The 8,827-nt window shown below is 38.1% G+C and overlaps 1 protein-coding gene across 4 annotated transcripts in view; it reads right to left on the bottom strand.

Moving 5' to 3' along the window:
- The window catches only part of LOC106878601 (kelch-like protein 24), a 63,882-nt gene that overhangs the window by 31,271 nt on the left and 23,784 nt on the right, over positions 1-8,827 (bottom strand). For all 4 annotated transcript variants that reach the window (XM_014927866.2, XM_014927864.2, XM_014927865.2 and 1 more), the window contains one exon: positions 4,586-4,629. The gene's annotated coding sequence lies outside the window, so the exon portion shown is untranslated. The remainder of the gene's footprint in view (positions 1-4,585; positions 4,630-8,827) is intronic.

Here is an 8,827-nt window from a genome sequence, read left to right on the forward strand (position 1 = left end):
TAAACGATGATGATGATGATGATGATATATATATGTATATATATATATATATATATATATATATATTATAAGGTTTGGAGGTGATGTACAGAAATTATATATTAGAAAAAATAAAGTACTCAGAGATCTGGATGGTTGTACATTTACAGATTTTTATTAATATGTCACATGTGACATTAATATGGAGCACCAGATATAAGTTCAATCACAAGGTCCAGTCCTTGTGATATGGTGGCTTATGTGCCTCAATGACCCAGGAAGCTATGCCAGTGGAGTGCAAGCTCCAGGTAGGGTTCCCCACCACCCATGCTGGACAGGTCCAAAGATAGAAGCTAGATTAATATGGATCACCTCTTCCCACTTGGGCACAAACACAGACACATATACATACATACATTTAGGTGCAGGCATGGCTGTGTGGAGAAGCAAAGTTACAGAAGACTCCATGACAATTCAAAACCAAGAAAATCTGGGAGAAGAAAATATTTGTCCAGAATTAAGAACTTAAGGGCTTAAGTAAGATACAAGTTAGAGGTCAGGTTTATGAATCCAGAATATCAGGTCCCCCAGTCTCCTAAACACTGGTAGTTGTTTTTAGGTCCTCATTGTGCAGTTGTGACTATCCATCATCTTTTCAGATATAATGCATTACAACAATATCCAGTGTGTCTGACTTTATGTTACCATACTTCAGCTGAAATGTGCTATCTTTGTTTCAATTAATTTTGAAATAATGAAGAATTTCGTTAAATAACATTGTCATTACTAAGCTTGAATTAGGAATCGTGGGGCTTATGAAAAACCTACCAAAGGTAGGAAATAGATTATCACATGCAGCAGCAGCAGGTCTCCCAAGAAATCATTATTTGATATTCTTTTTTATGTTTCAGCCCTAAGGCTGTGGCCATGCCAGTAGAATAAATCTGTCAAACATGGAGTATGAACCTATGACTCAGAGGTTAAGAATCTTGTGCTCTACTAACTGAGCTAGCCAGTAGCTAGATTCTAAAACTAAATTAGTAACAGCACAAGACCCACTCCACCTTCATACTGATGATATGAGAGATCTCTACGATTTGAACAACCATAAAAGTTAGCTTTATACAACCATTACTTTTATGATCCAAAACAATAGATGACATTACAACGACAAACTACAGCAGCTGTGATCAAGTAAGGTAAATGGGCTTGGCAGTGTTCCATTGGTTATGACGATAAGTATTCCAGTTGATCTGATTAATGGAACAGCGTGCTCGTGGAATTAATGTGCAAATGGCAGTTCACTCCAGTGACATGTGCACCCTTAAAGTAGTTCTCAGGGAGATTCAGCGGGACACAAAATGTGACGGGGCTAGCCCTTTGAAATACAGGTACAACTCATTTTTGTCAGCTGAGTGGACTGGAGAAACGTGAAACAAAGTGTCTTGCTCAAGGACACAGTGTGCCGCCAGGCATTGAACTCAAACCTTATGACCATGAGCTGAATACTCTAGCCACTTAGCTAAGTAATAAAACAAAGTATTAAAAAAAATTAGATAAAAAATAAAATTGGGTACAAAGAAATGGTTCCAGTAGTGGGGTATGCTCCTTAGGGTCAATCAAGAAATGCTACAGATTTGAAAATGTACTGACAATTAAAGGTAAGTTCCTCTTCCCAGTTGTGATCTCCAGCCTGCAACCATATGATAAAGCAGTGCCAATCAACTAGGCCATACACGTCACTCTCATTCATTTTTCAGTAATTTAACTTGGACAGCACTTCCTCCACTACCTACACCACTGCATATTCCATTTCAAATATAACTTGGAGAAACCGAGGGTAATAAACCATCGACTCTGAAGTACAAATGGAAACTGTTTCCGTCGGTTGATCAGTGGGAGTTAATTTGAATCAAGTGGTCAAACTTGTGCGAGCAGAGTTATGTACCTTGCACCAATACATTACACAACTGACATAACGGATATTTCTATATATATGTCATTCTCCCACTTCAACAAATACAAAGTAAAGGTGTTTGCTTCCTAACCACATGGTTCAGAGTGACACCTGAAGAACAGTGGTTCCCAATAATTGCTTTTGGAGGGGTTAGGAAGCAAGGGCTGTTATGGAACTGTAGAAGATCATAAACAACAAGATGATGGTGAGAATGACCTGGACGAGAGGTTTAAGAGGTTCGTTGCTATTCTGCTGCAGATGTCCTCTAAACGGATTAGCTAGCATCTGGTTGCTTTCTTTTATTACATAATAAGCCAAAGGGTTGTCAGTTAATGCAGGTGAAAAATTAAATGACGAGGAAAGTGGACCAAGGATTATGTGGGGGAAGTAATGCTTTGAATGAAAAGACAAGTGTTGCAACAGGAGAGGAACACATAAATGATACCGGGGTAATGTGGGGCTTGGAGTAAAAGTACTGTGGATCAGAAGGTCATGCAGGTTGTGCTTGCACCTGAAGGAGAGTGGATGGTTAGGAAAGATGTAGGAAATGGTAGGGCTAGACTGAAGGAAATGGAAGTTGTGTAGGACAGTGCATTAGAGAGATTAGCTGGTAGGATGGAAGGTAAAGGTAATGCAGTTGATAGTAGGACAGGTAAGGGATAGGAGGACAGAAGTATAGTTGACAATTAGGCTGAATTGACAGCTGCTTGGAGGTATCCATGTTGAAGAAAAATTAATGGACCATTTGAAACGTTTGTGTGTGTGTGTGTGTGTATGTGTGAAACTTATCTTTGAAGTCAGAATATCAGTTAGAAAGACAGTAATGAGGAAGAAATTTTGAGAAGACAGCCAATTTAGTGTGAAAGGGATGGAAGAGAAGAATTTAAAGTAGGTGTGTATGTGCGCGCGCGTTAGTAGGTCTGTAAAGAATCGAGGTGAAGAGTTTGGATGATGTCTAAAAAATTAACAGAAGTATAAGAAATGTAGGCAGATGTGAATTATATAAGCAAGGTAGGAGCTGAAGAAAGAAATGAAGGTGGTGAACAGTACATGGATAAGCAAGGAGGTGTCAATACAGTTGTTGACGTAATAACCGTAGAGCTCTGTAGTGGAGTGGTGAAACAAGTTAAGATATGAGCTCCAAGTTAATGAAACAGGCTGGTAAAATTGGGTCCCCTCATGGCACCTACAGCCATTCCAGTAACTTGCTGGTAAAACTTCCTGGAAAAGGTGAAACAGTTGAGTGTAAAGATGAGTTTTGTGGGGTGAAGGAGAGTAAGGATGGTGAGCTTGAGCAGGATGTGGTGTTTGAGAAAATATTTGAGGTTAGGAGACACATCGAGGTGAGGGATGATGGTGTAGAAGAATTCAAAAGCCATGGTAGAAAATAATTGTGGGAGACTGAGTAGGGGAGAGAGAGGAGTTGAAGAGGTAGAAATCAGAGTTGGTGTCACGGATATGAGTGAAGGTTGCTATTGAAGATGACAAGAATTGAACTAGGTAGTTTAAGATTAGTTGCATAGGTAGCTGCAGGAAGAAAGAATAAGACGAGCAGAGGTGATGGCCTTATGGATTTTGGGAAGAAAGTAGAGGTTAACAGGGTGTCAGTGCATGGTGCTGCCAACAATGAGGTTGGCAGCTGCGAGAGGAAAAAGAGAAGGCAATAGTGTACAATAGCAGACATCAACAGTTGCTGCAAGGAATGGTTGTTTACGTTTTCAAATAATACAAAAAGCTTCAAATAACATTTGGCACGACGAGGACACCAGTAATCTGGAAAAAAGTGTTGCACCAATGTTGCTAGCTGGGTTTTGATAACTTGCTAATTGGGAAAAGTTATGCTAATTGTGAAGCTAACTTGTTGTACGTTGCTAGTGGAAGGTAAGTAGTAAACAGCTTGAATAAACAATCAACTGAAGTAAACTTGTTCTTTCTCCATCTGAATTTGAAGGACAGACAGTTTTATTGTTAGCTTCAATGAATGTCCATGGAATATATCTATATATATATATATATATGTAGTTATGCCCAAACACATCTGTCACTGCTATCAAAGTCTAATGACAACCGTTTCACTGTCTTTCTAGAGACTACATCAAGATAGAAAACAACACAATAATAAAAGCTTAAAAAGCTTACATAATGATTTTCTCTCAGAGCTTCTAAACATAAATGAGATAAAAACAGGACAAATATATTCATAAAACTACAAAAAATATTTAGTTCTCCAATTAAGTTTGTTTCCACAACTTTAACTAAATCTCTAAGTCAAGCTGCTACATAAAAAAAAAAAAAAAAAAAAAAAAAAAAAAAAAAAAAAAAAAATCCAAAATACTAGATTGGTAAAAAGATAATACAGTTCTATATTTAAGAGATGAGGAATTATGTACATTATTTACATTGTTTACATTTGATGGATATTTTTCCTCATCTTGTTTGTTGTTAACCCCAAGATTCTGAGTTCGATTACAAGCAGTGACCTGAATAACATTGAAAAATACCTCAGGAATGAGAAACCAGGTTTGAAATTTTCCCAAGACACCCGATGAAGGCTGGAGGGTATATCAGCCGAAACGTTGTTTTAACAATAAACAAGATGAGGACAAATATCCATCAAATGTAAATAATGGTAAAAAGATATCTACTTACTTGAATAACTTCAATACTGGAACCGTGTCAGTTACTACAAATATCTGTAAGTTAAAGAAACAACAAATTAGTAAGATATAGTGCAATACACCATACATGACAAACACTGCAAGATATATTAGATACAATATATGACATATCTGATACAACACAGCAGTGCAGAGAGATTGCTCTAGAAATTATGTGACTACAATGTGAACTTCTTAGCCATACAGTCCAAAATTTTCTTATAGTTTTTCATCTAAATAGTTTATCAGCAGCTATATGCCCATGAGATTATCCTATTCCAGACACTAATCTAGTATTTATCTCTATGGTAAATACCAGGCCTGTAGGTTGATGAAAGTTCTTTTCTGGTGTTACCATTAACCATACTCTTTTGCACAATTACTAGATAGTTTTCGATCCTTCCAGGTTCTCAGTATTCAAAAGTACATGTGAGTGTGTATGTGTGTCTTCTACAATAGCCCTGGGCCAACCAAAGCTTTGCAAGTGGATCTGATAGATGAAAACTGAAAGAAGCCCATAGAATGTGTGTGTGTTTGGGTGTACCCTTGTCTTGATAATTGTAATGATTGTAAATGAACATCACAGTCATAGAAGCAATGTTTTTCATTTCCAGTTCTCAATGAAAAACATGTCTGGCAATGGGAAATACTACCTTGCTTGGAAACAGGTGAGGGTTGGCAACTGGAAGGGCATTTGGCTGTAGGAAACCTGCTTCAATATACTTTATCTGATTCATGTAAGCATACTAAAGGATGATGATAATGATACACACACACACATGATGATTCCTTATGTATTACAGCATGTAAAACAAACACCCACATCTTATAGCAAACTAAATTAACATGTGGCTTAATGGTATTCATTTAATTAAATATATAACAAAAAAAGCAGACAATTATCAGCTGTTTGATGACGAAAATTCATATGTTTCCTGGAAATGTAATATAAAACTTCTAGCCACAAGGTAGAAAACACAGTCAAACTTCTACAGTAATGAAGACATAAAAAAAAAAAAACACATAATTAAGTTCAAAAATATTCATGAAAGGACAAAGCCATGAATATAGAGAAACATGAGGATCACTGATACAATAACAAAATTAAAAGCACAAATAAATTAAAGTAAAATCTATTGAATGAATTAATCATTTCAGCAGAAACATCACACTGATATATATATATATATATATATATATATATATATATATATTACAAAAATAATAAAAATCACATAATGTATTTTATATTCTCAGCACACAATAATGGAAGTTGAATAAAGAAATTTACAATAACCTTCTACATAACAAAAGATATACTAATTACAATGGAATCAGCATAATAAAATGCAAGTAGAACACATAGCAATCAAAGTAAGCATTCATGAAGGAAGTCTCTGTGAGATTACACAGTCTGTCAGAAACAGCAGTGATATTCTTCTTCAAATCATATTCTATTGTCTTAAAAAGAAAGGAAGGACATATTGGTATAATGTAGTCCCACTAACTTTATGTCTGAATATAAAATGAGAGAGTTAATGGTTGAAATATTTTGATTAGTAGGTTTACTCAATCAGGACTGAACTAGGGCCAAACTACAATGGTTGTTTGATTTAGGAAAAAGGTTAGCAACCTTTAAGGGGTTAGGGGTTAGCAGATTACATTGTCCACAGTACTTGGTTGGTACTTTTAATGAAATTCTGAGGTCTATTAGAAATAGCAGTAAAATCACATTCAAACAGTCTTAAAAAGGGAAAGGCTATATCAGATAATGTGGTCATCTGTGGACATGTCTGGAAAAGAAAAACAAGTATATAGGTGCAGGAGTGGCTGTGTGGTAAGAAGCTTGCTTCCCAACCACATGGTTCTGGGTTCAGTCCTATTGCGTGGCACCTTGGGCAAGTGTCTTCTACTATAGCCTTGGGCTGGCTGGAGCCTTGAGTTGATTTGATAGGCGGAAACTGAAAGAAGCTTGTTGTATGTGTGTGCTTGTCCCCCACCACTGCTTAACAACCAGTGTTGGTGTGTTTACATCCCCATAATTTAGCGGTTTGGCAAAAGAAATCGACAGAATAGGTACTAAGCTTAAAAAAAAAAGAAAGTACTGGTGTTGATTAATTTGACTAAGAATTTCTGAAGGTGATGTCCTAGCATGGAGGCAGTCTAATGACTGAAACAAAAAAAACGATAAAAGATATGAGATGATATACACATACATAGACAATGGGCTTTCTGCACGTTTCAGACTTAAAAGATTTCAATCACAAGGCATTGGTTAACCTAATAGTTGGAGCAAAGACAAAACAACTTAGTAGTGAACAGTTATACTTGCTTCCAAGTGTTATAATGTATGTAAGGGGCTTCTTTCAGTTTTCATCTACCAAATCCACACAAGGCTTTAGTTGGTCTAATGTTATAGAAGACACTCAAGGTGCCACATCGTGGGACTAAACCTGAAACCATGTGGCTGGAAGTAAACTAATCAACCACATAAATCATTAATATAATCTATCTTATTAGGGCAATGAGCTGGCTGAACCGTTAGTGCACTGGGCAAAATGTTAGAGTGGCATTTCGTCAGCCTATACGTTCTGAGTTCAAATTCTGCCAAGGCTGACTTCACCTTTCATCCTTTTGGGGTCAATAAAATAAGTACCAGTTAAACACGGGTCGATTTAATCAACTTAATCCCTTCACCCAAAATTGCTGGCCTTGTACCAAAATCTGAAACCAATATAATCTACCTTATCTTCTTACTTGGATTGGATCTTTTACTTTTATTTGTTTCAGCCATTGGACTGCCTGCAGCAATGCTGTTGAATAAATTGACCCCCAGGACTTATTTTTAAGCCCGTTTCTTATTCTATCAATCTCTTTTGCCGAACTGCTAATTCATGGGGATGTAAACAAACCAACACTAGTTGTCAAGCAATGGTGTGGGACAAATACACACACACAACAAGCCTCTTTCAGTTTCTGCCTACCAAATCCATTGACAAGGCTTTGGCCAGCCTGGGGCTATAGTAGAAGACACTTGCCCAAGGTGCCACACAGTGAGACTAAACCTGGAACCAGGTAGTTTGGAAGCAAACTTCTTACTACACGGCTACACCTAAAGTAAACATTTCACATTTTTTGCTGATTTCTTAAAATAGAAGTTTTATTTTCAGTTACTGCATCAATAAATTCCTATTAACAAAGTAACTCCGAAAACCTATAAGTTTACCTTGTATAAATATAAAAAAAACATTTATTTGTCGTCGTCGTGGCACTCCATCGGTTACGACGACGAGGGTTCCAGTTGATTCAATCAATGGAACAGCCTGCTCGTGAAGTTAACGTGCAAGTGGCTGAGCACTCCACAGACGTGTACCCTTAATGGAGTTATCGGGGAGATTCAGCGTGACACAGTGTGACAAGGCTGGCCCTTTGAAATACAGGTACAACAGAAACAGGAAGTAAGAGTGAGAGAAAGTTGTGGTGACAGCAGGGTTCGCCACCACCACCACCCTGCTGGAGCCACATGGGGCTTTAGGTGTTTTCGCTCAATAAACACTCACAACGCCTGGCCTGGGAATCGAAACCGTGATCCTACGACCGTGAGTCCGCTGCCCTAACCACTGGGCCATTGCGCCTCCAAACATTTATTGATACTATAACAAAAGAGAGAAACTCAAAAGTGGTGCTGTGTTCTAATGTGTTCCACCTTTCTTAAGATGACAGAGTATGATTTAAGAGAAAATTGGCTGTTATTTCTAGCAGATCAAGCTATCACATACAAACTAACTAGTCTTATGTTTGTGCTATTTTATGATATAGTGAACAGGTGCTTATTGGTTGCTAATGTATTGTAACATAACTAACCAAACACTATGTTCTGTAACAATATTTTCTAATTACCGAGCGGGATCGTTTGCCAGTGCCCCCGGACAGGCTCGTGTGCGGGCGACACATGAAATCTTTCGAGCGGGATCGTTGCCAGTGCCCCTGGACTGGCTCATGTGCGGGCGACACATGATATCTTTCGAGCGGGATCGTTTGCCAGTGCCCCCGGACTGGCTCATGTGCGGGTGACACATGAAATCTTTTGAGCGGGATCGTTGCCAGTGCCCCTGGACTGGCTCATGTGCAGGCGACACATGATATCTTTCGTGCGAGATCGTTGCCAGTGCCCATGGACTGGCTCTTGTGCAAGTGACACATGAGGTTTTTCGAGCAAGATCGTTGGCGGTGC

This window comes from Octopus bimaculoides, chromosome 4, assembly GCF_001194135.2.
Source record: "Octopus bimaculoides isolate UCB-OBI-ISO-001 chromosome 4, ASM119413v2, whole genome shotgun sequence".
Lineage (NCBI taxonomy): Eukaryota > Metazoa > Mollusca > Cephalopoda > Octopoda > Octopodidae > Octopus > Octopus bimaculoides.